Raw genomic sequence first — 16,361 nt, forward strand, 5'->3', positions numbered from 1 at the left:
CTAAAAATCAATAGTCACCTAGGGTTAGAGGTGGGTAAGTCATGATTGTGGTCTCTGCCCCACCACCTCTATACCAGATGTCAAAGAAGCTTATCTCAGTCCACATTGTGCCACACATATTTATCTGTAAAGCAAAGACATACAACCCTTTTGTAGGCCCAGTGCATCCAGCCAGCATGTAGGGTAAAGGGTTCACCTGAGGAACACGCAGGATATGACTAATCAGTAGAGGATGCTGTTGCTTAATCACTCAGTTGTGTGTGACTCTTTTGTGAATCAAACTAATAATCATCAGAGACCAGAGGTAAATCTATTCATCGATCAGGGCAGTGATGTCATTTATAAAGATGGATTATTTTCTAATTTCAAAACATGTTTGAAAAGTGATATTTGTGATATAACTGACATATAATAAACTGTATATACTTATAAAATTTTATTCTATCATGCCCAAAAGTTTCCTCTCGAATATCATTATCTATCCTTCTTTCATAGTCACTCATTCCGATTGGCTTTCTGTCGCTACAGATGATTTGCCTTTATAGGATTTTATGTAAACCATAAAGTATGTATCTATGTTTATTTGTTTAGTCTGCTTTTCTTTCACTCAGCCTAAGTATTTTGAGATTTATCCATGTTGCTGACTGTAGCTTGCTCCTTTTTAACAGTATGGATATACCACAATTTTTAAATCCTTTCAAATGTTGATAGATTTAGATTGTTGCCACTTTTCAGCAATTACAAATGAAACTGCTATGAACATTCATCTATAAATATTTATGTGCACATATATCTTCATTTTCTGTGGGTAAATACCATAATGGGACAGCTGGGTCATCTGGTAAGTGTACAGTTAAATGATCCTGGTAAGTGTACAGTTAGTGATGTGGGGTGGCTGGAGTCTGTGGGCAAACTCCTAATCCCCCCCTCTCCCAGTCCTCACCTTGGAAACCACAAGTCTGTTCTCTGTGTCTGTTTCTGTTTCATGCATGTGCTAAGTCGCTTCAGTCCTGTCCATCTCTTTGTGACCCCATGGATTGTAGCCCCTCCAGAATCCTCTGTCCATAGGATTCTCTAAGCAAGAATACTGGAGTGGATTGCCATGCCCTTCTCCAGGGGAACTTCCCGACTCAGGGATCAAACTGTGTCTCTTAGTCTCCTGCATTGGCTGTCGGTTTCTTTACCACTACCACCACTATATAGAAGGTCATTTGTGTCGTATTTAGATTCCACATATAAGTGATATCACATGGTATTTTTCTTTATCTTTATGACTTACTTCCCTTCGTATGATAATCTCTAATTCCATCTATGTTGCTGCAAATGGCATTATTTCATTCTTTTATGGCAGAGTAGTATTCCATTTTATATGTGTATGACATTTTCTTTATCTGTTCATCTGTAGATGGACATTTAGGTTGTTTAGTTAATTTTTTTAAGAAACTAGCAAGCTGTTTTCCAAAGTAGATATACAATTTTACAGTCCCACCAGCAGTATGTGAGAGTTTAAGTTCCTCCATACAGCCATGCCAATATCAGTATAATCAGACTTTTAAATTTTAACCATTCCACTATTTAATGATATCTTAGTTTTAATTTGCAATTCCCTAACTGTATATAAATGATATTAATAATATTTCCATGTGTTTATTAGCTATCTTTTATGTGCAGTGCCCATTCAAATATTTTGCCTATTTTTATTGGTTGTTTGTCTTTTTCTTATTGAATTATAAGAGATCTCTATGTATTCAAAAGAACATGCTGTTTTTCAGATATATGTTTTACAAATATTTTCTCAGTGTCTTTTGAAGATTAGAATTTTTTAATTTTGATGAAGGCCAATTAATTGATTTATTTTCTTTTAGAGTTTGTGCTTTGGGGTTGTTAGTTAAGAGAGCTTTGCCAAACTCAAATTTACTAAGGATTTCTCCCATGTTTTCTTCTAAAGTTCTATTTATTTAGCTCATAAATTTCACTTGAAAAAAAATATGATCCCTTTCAAGTTAATTTTTGTATATGGTATGAGTTCAGGGTCAAAGTTAATTTTTTCAGACAGTTACCCAATTCTTCTCACATCATTTACTGAAATGATTTTATATATATACACATATGTATGTATATGATTATATGTATATGTATGTATGTACTTCTATTTTATTTCAGATTCTTTTCCATTATAGGATGTTACAAAATATTGAGTATAGTTCCCTGTGCTATATAGTAAGTCTATGTTGGTTATCTATTTTGTGTATGCTGCTGCTGTTGCTGCTAAGTCGCTTCAGTCGTATCCGACTCTGTGCGACCCCTGAGATGGCAGCCCACCAGGCTCCGCCGTCCCTGGGATTCTCCAGGCAAGAACACTGGAGTGGGTTGCCATTTCCTTCTCCAATGCATGAAAGTGAAAAGTGAAAGTGAACTCGCTCAGTCAGTCGTGTCCAACTCTGTGCAACCCCATAGACAGCAGCCCACCAGGCTCCTCCATCCATGGGATTTTCCAGGCAAGAGTGGGGTGCCGTTGCCTTCTCCGATTTTGTGTATAGTAGTGTGTATATGTTAATCCCATGAAGTCTTGCTTTTAAGTTTTGTTAAGTGAGACCAGGAAAACGTTTATTCCAGGTTTAATTTTGCCTCACTATTGAGGCAACATTTGTCTGATGCCCTGTGTATTTTAAGTTTTTTTTCCAGTTTGACTGGTGGGAAAGCAAACTATTCCTAGCCCTGTGTAATCATTTGAGTTGTTCTACCTGAATCTTTTCAGTGTTTTTTTGTTTTTGTTTTTAATTTTCCTCCTGTTTCAGATAGTTTGTTCTCATGTATGGGCTGAGGAGTATTCCGCTAAAGCCTTGCAGGGAATTTGCTGTACAATTCTGAAACTCTATATGCAGCTCTCACCTGTCTGTGTAGGTCTCTCCTCCTCCATAATATGACCCGTAAACTCTTAGCTGCTTTGGCTTACTTGAGTCCTTAACGGTTTCCTCAATTCAGAGAGACCATTAAGCAGTTTGGGGTCCCTCCCTGAACTGCAGCCTGGAAATTCCCTCTAGACTGTCATTTGGGTAATTGCAGGGCTCACATCACTTGTTTGTCTTCCTTCAGGGATTGTTGTCCTATACTGCTTGTAGCGTCTGAAACCATTGTTTCGTATATTTTGCCCATTATATATTTAGTCATTTACACTGAAAGGGAAATCGCATTTCTGTTACTCCAAAAAGCTGAAACTGGAAATCACTTTTGCTTGATATTGCATCCTGTTTGTATAAGGTTGGGAGTGTTTCTACAATATCTTTTTCAAGCCACATATCTTTCTAGTTAAAGAAAAAAAAAAAAGGTGTTAAAAAAATTCTAGTTTAAAAAATCTGACCTTTGTCAGAGATGAACGTAGCTAAAATACTTTTAAATGCTGACTTGTCCTGTGAACCTTTGGTTAAACATTACCTAACAGTGGGGCATCCCTGGGGGTCCAGTGCTTAAAAGCCACAGTCCTGTGAACAGCGGCCGACACCCTCCTTCTGCTGAGGTACGCCTGGTGCTCTTGCTGTCAGAACAAGCGTCAACATTAATAAACCTCCCTTTGCTGCCGTGACTGGTGATTTCAATAGTTACTTTTGCTTTTAGGAAATACACGGAGAGTGCTTTTTTCCTGAGGGCAGAAAGAGGAGTGGATAGTCTAATACTCAGACCAGAATCTATTTCTCAAAGTAAGGTGGGATTAGAGAGAGGAAGTCAACTCTTTTTTCAGGTCGTGCCCTGTGGCTTGCTGGAGCTTAGTTCCCAGACCAGGAACAATCGAATCCGCACCCCCTACATTGGAAGCACAGAATTTTAACCAGTAGATGGCCAGAGAATTCCCAGGAAGCCAACTCTTTTTTTTTTTTTTAAATTGAATTAATTTTTATTGAATAGAATTAAAAATTGAATTAATTTTTATTGGCTTTTACTTGCTTTACAATGTTGTTAGTTTCTGCTGTAAGGCAAAGTTAATCAGTTATCTAATACATATACAGATATCCACTCTTTGTTAGATTTCCTTCCCATTTAGGTCTCCACAGAACGTTGAGTAGAGGTCCCTGTGCTATACAGTAGGTTCTCCTTAGTTATCTATTTTATACATAGTATCAATAGTGTATATATGTCAGTCCCAATCACCTGCTCTTAATAGAGGGGTGTTCCATGAGCCTCAAGGCAGATCATTCCTCAGAATATTCTCCACTGTCACCCACCCACACACCCATCCTCTGATCAGATATTCATTTACCATTTTTATCTTTGAGGGAAATGCAGAAATAAAAAAAAAACATCATCCTGTACCTACAGCTTTTAATCAAGTGGAAAATCAATCATAACAAATCTTAAGATACATTAACTTGAATCTCACTGCATGAAATGCAGCTCGGCTGCCACTTTCTAATTCATCACGTGATAACATCAGTTCTTTCTGAAAGTCTTTCATAAGTTTTTGCTTGTCTTACACTCTTTGTGTGCATGTGTGTGTGCACTGAGTTGCTTCAGTTGTGTCCATCTCTTTGCAACCGCATGGACTGTAGCCTGCCAGGCTACTCTGTCCATGGGAATTCTTCAGGCAAGAATACTGGAATGGGTTGCCAAGCCCTCCTCCAGGGGATCTTCCTGACTGAAGGGTCAAACCTGAGTCTCCTGCATTGGGAGGCAGGTTCCTTACCACTAGTTCCACCTGGGAAGCCCACCTTACACACTAAGCCATGTATTTGTTAAACATACCCTGTGTACCAAATTTCTCACCCTGGGTTTCAAAGGATCCATCTGTCTAACCATAGACAGATCACCTCTCTCCCCTTCAAAAGATGAATCACAACACCTTAATCTGATCATGGCTACTGCTTTACACAGGAAACAATGACTGAATCAAAAGAACTCTGTGCTCTTGGGGGTTTCTCATGAGACTTGGTACAGACTTAGCAGGACAGCAAAACAAGTAACTAACAGTGTGAGCCTGTGTTATCAGCAACACTCAGAGGGACTCTGAACCAAGAGCCTTCTTGTTGCCAAGGAGAAGACCCTGGCAACATCATTTGGAGAGCCAAAGTGGATAAAGGTATTAGCAGGGCATCTTGCCCTCAGCCAGCCAGCCCCTGGGCTTTACAAGAGCAGAGAGTCTGACTCTCTGTGCTATGGAAAATCAAAGGGTTGCAAAGACTTGTTATCCCGTGGCTGTGGAGGTAACCTCCCCCTGGATCTGGCAGTGTGAGCAAGCTATGTTGAAACCCTCTATGACACCACTGAGAGATCTTTCATCTTAAGCCAGTGTGCTCAGTCACTCACTTGTGTCTGACTCTGCGACCCCATGGACTGGGGCACATCGGGCTCCTCTGTCCATGAAGTTTTCCAGGCAAGAATAGTGGAGTAGGTTGTCATTTCCTTCTCCATCTTAATCTAGGGTCGACTTCAAAGATGAGCTTTCATTATTTGGATGTGCAACTTTTAAAGGCACTTCATCCTGAGGAGAAATGTACACTGCCCATGGAAATTAGGGCCCTTACTTCATAAATGGTGAGGAAAGGCCTCTAACATAAACTAGTGTTACGCATGCATCTGCCTGATTTTAGACTAAGTGCTTGGGACTAAGCTTTCTTGCCATCATTTCCCCAGTGGTTATCAGATAAACCAGTAACAAGATGAATGAACAGACCAATTATGGTAGATCCGTATGATAGAATACTATGCAGAAGTAAAAAGGAAGAGTATTGGCACACAAAGCACATAAGTAATTATGCTGAGTGAATGAAGACAGATAAAAGTGAGTACAGCCACTTTCCTCGTGGTCCAATGGCTAAGACTCCAAGCTCCCAATGCAGAGAGCTTGGGGTCGATCCCTGGTCAGGGAATTAGACCCCATATGCCACAACTAAGAGTTTACATGTCGCAGCTAAAGATCCTGTGTACTACAGCTAAGACCTGGTGCAGCCAAATAAATAAATATTTTTAAAAGGGGATACAAATTTTAGAAAATGCTAATCTCCAGTGATAGTGGAGGAACAGGATAGTGACTTCCTGCGGCTGGGGGTGATGCAAGTAGGGATAGGAGGAAGGAAGTGCAAAGGAGCAAAAGGAAACTTCTGGTTTGACAGATACACACATACATGTCCATACACACACTTGCACACACACACGCATATATGTCAAAGTTTATTGTGGTGATGGTTTCACAGATGTGTATGAATATACATATACATATATATATATGCAAATACATAAAACTGTACACTTTAAACATTGTTCAGTTCATTGTATGCCATTTATACCTCAACAAAGGGGTAAAAAAGAGTAGGTACTATTATGATATATCCTACTGCTATGTGAACTAATCTCATTTACTCACTTCAAAGTTTCTGGGGGCACAGCTGATGTTCTGCTCTTGGTGGCTCCAGGAAGAGATCAAAGAACAGTGATACTGACACTTAGCTGGTCTCCTCTGATGAGGACCTCAGTCCAGGACACTCATAGGATCTGGTTGGGCTCAACATGTTAAGAGAATATAAATAGTGAGGTGAGCTAGGTTTGTGGACATTCCTTGGTGCTCTCGTCCCTTCCTGACACCACTTTTCATGACAAAATTTCTAATCTGGTCAGATTTCAAGGACATCAATTGGGCTGCATTTATTATTAGATGGAGTTATTGTTTGTTAACTGAACAAACACAATCTTTGGTCTCTTTCTTTTACTTTTTCTTCCATGCAGGTGAGTTTATAGATCTAGGACTCCTCTTCTGTCCCTACCTCCAGTCTGAGCTAGTGGATCATTGTGGTATCTTGGTTTCAAAGATATCACACTTTCTTGATTTTCTTCTTGTCTTGTTGGTCATCCCCCACTCTTCTTTGCTGATTCCTCTTTATTTCCTAGAACTCTAAATGTTGGAGTACCACCCCTTCCGCGTCAATATTTTAGTCCATTAGGGCTACTATAGCAAAAATACCACAGACTGGGTGGCTTATAAATAAGAGATATTTATTTCTCACAGTTCTACAGCTTGGGAAGCCCAAGATCAAGGCAATGGAACATTTGGTGTCTGGTGAGACATGCGTGATGGTTCACAGACAATCACCTCTTGCTGGGTTTTCACATTGTGGATGGGTGAGAAGGCTCTCTGGGAGCTCTTTTATAAAGACTCTAATCCCATTCAAGAGGGGTCTGTACTCATGACCTGAATCACCTACCAAAGACCTTACTTCCTAATGCCATCACATTGGGGGTTAGAATTTCACCATATGAATTTTGAGGAGACACAAATATTTAGTGTTCAGCACCCAGAGCTTCTTTGGTGGCTCAGACAGTAAAGAATCTGCCTTTACTGCCTTTACCCAGGGTTTGATCCCTGGGTCAGGAAGATCCCCTAGAGAAGGGAATGGTAATATACTCCAGTATTCTTGCCTAGAGAATTCCATGGACAGAGGAGCCTAGTGGGCTACAGTCCATGGAGTTACAAAGACATGACTGAATGACTAACACACAACAACAGCAGCACCCAAGGTACAGTCCTCATTCCTCTTTTCTTCTCTGGTACAGTCACACATTCTATTTCATGGTGGTCAGTAATATGCATATACCTATGATGTCCATATGTACACCCAATCTGAATGTCTCTGAACTCCAGGCTTGTATATCCAATGCCCTTGTTGACATTTCATATCAAATATCTCAGAGACATCTTAACAAGTCTCCAACTGAACTTCTGATCCCCACCCCCCTACCAAATCTATTCTAACTTCCATCTTCCTCATCTCAGTTCTTGGCAATTCTGAACCTTGGAATCATCCTTTAGTTCTTTCTTTCTCTTGTCCCACATGTCCAATTAATTAGAAAGTCTTGTTGGCTCTACCTTCAAAATAAATTCAGCATCTGAGTAATTCCCACCATGCCTTTTGCTACCACCTAAGGCAATCCACCTTTATCTTTTACCAGAGTTAGTTCAGTAGTCTCCTAACTGCTCTCCATGCTCCTGCCTTTCCCTCTGTATAGCTATTCTCAACCCAGCAACCAAAGAGATCTTTATAAATTCTAAATCACTTCTCTATCCAAAACTGGCAGTGGCTTCTTAATTTGCTCAGGGTAAAATTCAAAGTCTCTACTAGGGACATTCAAATCTTTCCCTCTCCCCTATCCCATCACCCTCCCCTTGCCCACACACTCCAGCCACACCACCCACTCCTCAATTTTCCATGTCCTCCAAGCCTATGTCTTCCCAATCGAGGATCTTTGCTGTTACTGTTTCCTTGGCCTGGAATATTCTTCTGCCAGATAGCTAATTTTTTAAAGTTTTTTTAATATCACCTTAGTAGAGAGGCCATTCTTGGTCCCCTTATATAAAATAGATATACACCCCTTTCAACCACTCCCTGTCCTCCTTAGCCTGCTTATTGCTCTCCATTGCTCCTACCACTGTCTTGCTGCTGCTGCTACTGCTGCTGCTAAGTCACTTCAGTCGTGTCCGACTCTGTGTGACCCCATAGACGTCAGCCCACCAGGCTCTCCTGCCCCTGGGATTCTCCAGGCAAGAACACTGGAGTGGGTTGCCATTTCCTTCTCCAATGCATGAAAGTGAAAAGTGAAAGTGAAGTCGCTCAGTCGTGTCTGACTCTTCGCAACCCCATGGACTTCAGCCTACCAGGCTCCTCCGTCCATGGGATTTTCCAGGCAAGAGTACTGGAGTGGGGTGCCATTGCCTTCTCCGACCACTGTCTTACGTACTATATATTTACCTATTTATTTCCTTTCTCCCTGATTCACACATTCCCAAACTAGAACTTAACTCCAGCATGAAGAAAGAGTCTCTGTTTCCTTCATTGCTATATTTTCAATGCCTGGATATGATAGGCAGTCAATAAATATTTGTTGAATGAATAAATGAAGTATTCTCTTCTTGCTAAGGTAGTAGTGTTCAAAGGTTCCCTAGTACATTCCATCCCTAATTTCTTCCTCTCCTTGGGAACAATGAGAACACTCTTCTTTAATTTAGACTTAATCACAATGCAGAGTGACAGACAGGACTGGTGCCTAAGTGGCTCAGGACCAACACATACCAGTCTGATTAATAGTAACATTCACAGCTGTCTGCATGGGTGCTCAGAGACTATCATACATGAGCATTTAATTGGCTACTTTGTTGCTTGTTTTTCAGGCATTCAGTTGTACCTGATTCTTGGCAACTCCACGGACTGTAGCAGGCCAGGCTTCCCTGTCCTTCACTCTCTCCCAGAGTTTGCTCAAACTCATGTCCATTGAATTGGTGATGCCATCCAACCATCTTATCCTCTGTCACCCCCTTCTCCTCATGCTCTCAATGTTTCCCAGCATCAGGGTCTTTTCCAATGGAGTCCACTTTTTGCATCAGGTGGCCAAAATATTGGAGCTTCAGCTTCAGCATCAGTCCTTCTGATGAAAATTCAGCATTGATTTCCTTTAGGATTGGTTGGTTTGATTTCCTTGCTGCCCAAGAGACTCTCAAGAGTCTTCTCCAGCACTGCAGTTTGAAAGCATCAATTATTTCAATTATTTGGCGCTCAGCCTTCTTTATGGTCCAACTCTCACATCCATACATGACTACTGGAAAAACCATAGCTTTAACTAGACGGATCTTTGCTGGCAAAGTGATGTCTCTGCTTTTTAATACACTGTCTAGGTTTGTCATAGCTTTTCTTTAAAGGAGCAGGCATCTTTTAATTTCATGGTTGCAGTCACTATCCACAGTGATTTTGGAGCCCAAGAAAGTAGTCTGTCAATATTTTCACTTTTTCCCCATCTATTTGCCATGAAGTGATGGGACTGGATGCCATGATCTCAGATTTTTGAATGTTGAGTTTTAAGCCAGCTTTTTCACTCTCCTTTTTCACCTTCATCAAGAGGCTCTTTAGTTCCTCTTCACTTTCTACCAGGAGGGTGGTATCATCTATCTTCTCATTGTTAGGCTTCTCTAATTTCCAATTCTATAGCATTGCCACCAAGTGTTAAATACAGAATGAGAACAGACTGTTACATTTGATGTTTTTTACTTAGAATCATTCTCAAACTTACAGAAAAGTTGAAAGTTAAAAAAAGCAAAAAACCATTTTGTGTTCTAAATTATTGATGAGGAATTTATCAGCTAGATGCCCCATCACTTTCATGTACTTTAAGGTGTACCTCTAAAAAACAAGGAAGCTCTTCTACAAAACCACATCACGTTCAGAAAATTAAATGAAACAATACTACCATCCAATCCTCTGTCCTCTTTCAAATTTCACTAATTGATCCAACAATGTCTTTTGTAAGCAAAGGATCCTATTCAGACTCATATGTTGGATTTAGTTGTCAAATCTCTTTGATCTCCTTCAATCTAGAAGAGTTTTTCAGTTTTCCTTTGACTTTCATGGCCTTTTGAAGGTAAAAAGCCAGCTGTTTTGTAGAATGTCTCTCAATTTTGGTTTATCTGATATTTCCTTCTTGTTATATTCAGGTTATGTATCTCTGGCAGAGATTTCACAGAAGTCATGTTCTCACTGAAGCCTATCAGGTAGTGCACAGCTTTGATTTTCCACATTGCTGATTCTGCTTACTTTGTTAACTTAATTAAGGGGATACCTGCTAGGCTTTTGCAGTCTACTCTTCGAGTACTTCATAATAAATATTTGGGAGGAGGTAACATAAAATTATATAAAGTTTCCATTCCTCATTGACCTTTCTTTCTATTCATTTATCTATTTGTATCAGAATGGATTTGAGGTTCTTATTTTATTGTATGTCTAATAATTTATTACTATTGTGTATTTTTGCTTAAACTTTCTTAGATTTGGCTAGTGGACACTGTTTCAGGCCAGCTTCTCTCTCCTTCTGATGTGCCCTCATCTTCCTTTGAGTCTTTCCTTGTTGTTGTTGGCTGTTTCTGTTTGTTTGTTTTTTGAACAATAAATTTTTTTGGAACAATTCAGGCTGATCTTCTGTTTTTTCCAAGTCTTAGTTTTGAAATCAGTCATTTCTTTAAGGATTCTTAGTTCTTTTAGGGGGAAATGGTATTTTTAGAATTTAAGACCTTGCTGTCAGGTGCGCTCATTGCTTTTGGGGTATTGTTGCTCCAACATATTCAAATGGACAGGCCTAGGAAATATATATATATATATATATATGCATATACACATATATATAACACTTTCACACAGTCATATCTTTATTTCTGCACATATCTATATAGACATCAACAACTATGGGTTCCAACTATGGATTCAGTTACAAAACAGCATCCCTGAGTTCATTCTGCTCTTCTCTTTTCTCTTACAGTTACTTCTCTTCACTGGCAGTGAGAAACTTGACTTCCATTATCCTTGTTCTGTTAACATATTTGATCAATCCCCCTGCATCTAAATACTCTCCAGTCACTGCCTCAGTTGCCACCATCATCCCACTACCCTGCCAGTATTTCAACACTCTGCTGGGGCATCAGCTCTTAGGTGGGTGCCCTTCTCCCTCTGCCATGGTTCTGATACACGTCCTGGGCAGCTGTCCTACAGGGATACTCTCTTTACACTGCTGAGGTTCTGATATCTTTTACCAGGCAACACCATATTCCCCCTCACCTCACCTGGACTCCCTCTGACCTATGACCCATGTAGATCTCCTTCCATCAACCACAATAAACCCTTGTTATGTTTCATTTTGATTAGGCTTAAGATGTTTCCAAACTAACTTTAGATTCAATTTGCTGCAGCATTCTGATTCAAGTGCTACACAATCTTTTTCTGAGAAGTGCTCTTTTCTTTCAGCCAATAATATGCTTCATAAATCAGGGATCCATAGCCTTTTCAGCCATGGCTTTAAAAGAGGCATTGACATGACATTGTTTCTTTAGTCAAATGGATTAATTACAATGTCTGAAGAATGGTTCAATGGCATTCATGTAATACAGAGCCAAGTAGGTTCCAGGAGCTTCAGGCTGAGTGAGGAAGACAGGCTGTCTTGGTGATGGGAATGGGCAGTGCTGATTATTGATAAAATTATACATTGACTACAAGTAGGTGGAAAAATAGAAGTGAACTGACAATCCCGAGGGTTTCAAATACCATCTCCGTCTACTTTGAAGGAATGCAGAGAGGTTTAAAAGAAAATAGTACATGTGACAGCAATATTAAAATGTATGATTTTTGAAGACATTGTTTTTTGACTTCTAAGCAGAGTTAAGGTCTAACTATGCTTGAAAAGTTCAGAGGAAGACTTTTCTCCCTTTCATCCTCTAACTTGGCTTACTAAAGGAATCTTGTAAACTATAAAGCATGATACCATGATTGTCATTATGAAGTGGTGCTGATGATGGTATTAAGGTAGGGTTAACTTTTCGTAGTATTAATTTGTGATTCCTGGGGCCAAGTCAGAGTTGGTCTTCTTGGTCTATGTCAGTTACTTTTGTCTTTCCAGTGTTAATAAGAGCTGTGAAAAATGCCTTGAGCTAATGTTCCTTGAATTTCAGCCATCCCTTGTTCTTCTACAGGTTTTAAAGGAAAGTATGAACTTCGTTATGCCTTTTTAAGGTAAGTATGAACTTTGCTGTTTGCCTATGTAACAGATGGAACTCTTTGTGAGGCATTTTATCTTTTGACTCAATTTGTATTTTTACATGGAAAACACTTTACTTACAGACTGAACCACTGCCTGGCACACATTGGTGATGTCTGTACGTCAGTATTAGTCCCTCCATGCCTTGTGGATGAAGACACTGCGAGTAAGTAAGATACATCTATATTTGGTTCTACTTAGCATCTTGGCTAAGTCTTCATTTTTTCTTACCTTCACTGCTTCACCCTGATTTTCCACTTCATAGTGATGTGATCCTAGGCAAGTTATGTAACCTTTCAGTGTGTGTTTTCTCATCCACAAATCAAGGCTAATAATAGTAACTGTCTAACTAACGTGGTTTTGTGAAGAGTAAATAAAGTAATACAGATACAGGACAATACCCAGTAAATAGTCAGCGTGTGATAAATATTGTGTTTACTGTCCTGACCTCTTATAAAACACTGGCATTCTGTATGTGTTTGTAGTTTTTCTTCAATGGGAGCATATTTGCATCAGTCATGGGAGGTTTAGGAGATGATGCACTGCTTCACAGCTGTGCTCTCTTTTGAGGACACACCAGGAAAGACTGTGAGCTCTTTTGCTGCTACAGCCTTGGTCACCAAAAGGATCTGTTTCCTTTTCCCATTGACAAGAAGAGGGTTAATTCTTCCCTCTGCTCCCAGGTAACAGCAGGCTTTGGAGGAATTTCATAAATTCTGGTGAGAGTAAGAGGAACTCGGTCTTAGAACAGCAGCAGGATGCATATCTGTGCTGAGCCATGTTGAAAACTTGCTGAAGTTGGAAGATGAACTGGTCGTTGCACCACTAGGGACAATTATGTGAGTCTCTTCAACAGCACTTGGGGAAAAAGAAGGAAAAAAGAAAAATATAAAAGACACTGAAAAATAATAAATATAGGTATATGTATAACTGAAACACTCTGCTGTATACCTGAAACTGACACAGCATTGTAAGTGAAATCCAGTAAGTGATTACTCCAGAAAAAAAATTCTTTTAATGGCAAAAAGTAAAAAAGAACTCTGACTGCTGTACATGTATCTAGAAAAAGTTATCTCAACCTTGGCACTATTGGCATATTCTTTGTTGTGGAGAGAAGTCTATGCTTTGCAGGTGGTTTAGCAGCATCTCTGGTCTTTAAATGCCAGCAAGAAACTCTTTTTCCTCACCCTTCAGGTGAGACTCTGCTTGCTATTACAAGAAGAAGAAGAAACAGAAGGAGGAAGAAGAGGAGGAGAAGAAGGACAAGAGGAAGAGGACAAAAGGGAAAGAAAGAGTTCTAGCCCAAAATGGTTCTTCAACACCCTTGCAATTGCCTTTCTGTTGGATCTTCATGACATTTCACTAGACATGCATGTCTTATCTGAATCTCCTTTGGACTAAAGTTAAGCTCTTCTTAACTAATATTTATATGAAAGGAACAGAGGCTCAGACCAGTTCTATGACTGATCTATGACAGCACAACATAACATGTAATGTTGTATGGCAAGGAGGATAAAAGTTGCAGATGGAATTAAAGTTGCTAATCATCTGACTCTCTTGAGAGTCACTTGGGCTGTAAGGAGATCAAGCCAGTCAAATCCTAAAGGAAATCAATCCTGAATGTTCATTAGAAGGACTGATGCGAAGTTCTTCCATTTGGCTACCTGATGCAAAGAGCCGACTCACTGGAAAAGATTACGGGCAAAATAAGAAGGCAGAGGCAGAGGATAAGATAGTTAGATAGCATCACAACTCAATGGACATGAATTTGAGCAAACTTCGGGAGATGGTGGACAGAAGAGCCTGATGTACAGTCCACAGTGTCACAAAGAGTCACACATGACTAAGTGACTGAACAATAGCAACAATCAGCTGACTTTTCATAAAAAGATGAACCTGGATGATCTGGGTGGCTTTAGAATGCAATCACAAAGGTCCTTATACATGGAAAAGGGAGGAAAAAGAGGTAGTGTCAGGATGATGTGACTTAAGAGACCCAACTGGCCCTTACTGTCTTTGAAAATGGGAGAAGATGGCCATGAGCCAAGGAATGTGGGCAGCCTCTCAGTTCAGTTCAGTAGCTCATTCGTATCCGACTCTTTGAGACCCCATGAATTGCAGCATGCCAGGCCTCTCTGTCCATCACCAACTCCCGGAGTTCACTCAAACTCATGTCCATCGAGTCGGTGATGCCATCCAGCCATCTCATCCTCTGCTGTCCCCTTCTCCTCCTGCCCCCAATCCCTCCCAGCATCAGGGTCTTTTCCAATGAGTCTACTCTTTGCATGAGGTGGCCAAAGTACTGGAGTTTCAGCTTTAGCATCATTCCTTCCAAAGAACACCCAGGACTGGATCTCCTTGCAGTCCAAGGAGTCTTCTCCAACACCACAAGTCAAGAGTCTTCTCCAACACCACAGTTCAAAAGCATCAATTCTTCGGTGCTCAGCTTTCTTCATAGTCCAACTCTCACATCCATACATGACTGCTGGAAAAACCATAGCCTTGACTAGATGGACCTTTGTTGGCAAAGTAATGTCTCTGCTTTTGAATATGCTATCTAGGTTGGTCATAACTTTCCTTCCAAGGAGTAAGTGTCTTTTAATTTCATGGCTGCAGTCACCATCTGCAGTGATTTTGGAGCCCCAAAAAATAAAGTCTGACACTATTTCCACTGTTTCCCCATCTATTTCCCATGAAGTGATGGGACCAGATGCCATGATCTTCATTTTCTGAATGTTGAGCTTTAAGCCAACTTTTTCACTCTCCTCTTTCACTTTCATCAAGAGGCTTTTTAGTTCCTCTTCACTTTCTGCCATAAGGGTGGTGTCATCTGCATATCTGAGGTTATTGATATTTCTCCCGGCAATCTTGACTCCAGCTTGTGCTTCTTCCAGCCCAGGTTTCTCATGATGTACTCTCTAGAACCCAGAAAAGGCAAGGAAACAGCCTTCAGTGAGGAATGCGGCTGTGTTAACCTTGATTTAGCCCAGCAAGACCCATCTCAGACTTCTGACCTCCAGACCTGTAAGACACTAAATTTGTATTGTTTCATGTTGCCAAACTTATGGGCATTTGTAATGGCAATAACAAGAAATGTGGTATGTATGTATCCAGTCTAAAGTCCTTCAAACTACCCACCCCGGGTCTGTGAGCACCACCTTTTGCTTGGCTCACTGCTTGGCCCTGGGCTAGATGAGTTGGTACCCACTCCACTCACTGAACACATATGGGTGCAGGAAGCCACGGAGAACCAGTATGGGGCCAAATTCCTCCTGAATGGAATAAAGAGGCCTGTTTCAGCCCTGAGGTGCAAAACCTTGAGTGGATTATCCCAGGAAATTCTCAGGATGCCTGGCAAGCACCCTAGTTTGCAGCAGTCTCATTGATGTAAAGCTTGAGCCTCTGGATGGTTTCGCCTTCCATATGCAGGTAAACTGGAGAAACACTTTGACACCTTCTGGGGCTGACTGACTTCCTCTACTCTTCCGGTTTCCTTTTGGGTGAGTGGAGGTGGGCTTAGGAAGATTAGAAAAGCCCCAAAGAGGCCTGCAGACTCCAAGCTGTTCCTGGTCCTTTGGTCCCATCACCTCACGGCACAGAGTCTTGTCCAGGGTTGCACTAGCGTGTGAACACACCATTTCCCTTTGTGTAACCGGGCAAAAGGAAAAACTGCTTGTTATTTTTTTGAAAGGTAAGCCCTAGCCGGCCCTGGAAGAGAATCTTGGAGACAGAGGGCCGGCAGAGGAGGCTTGGTAGGGGTAGGAAAAGTTCAGGAACGCGGAGGAGAAAGGGCGGAGAGGGGGCAGCAC

The sequence above is a fragment of the Bos mutus genome, chromosome 20 (genome assembly GCF_027580195.1).
Source record: "Bos mutus isolate GX-2022 chromosome 20, NWIPB_WYAK_1.1, whole genome shotgun sequence".
NCBI lineage: Eukaryota > Metazoa > Chordata > Mammalia > Artiodactyla > Bovidae > Bos > Bos mutus.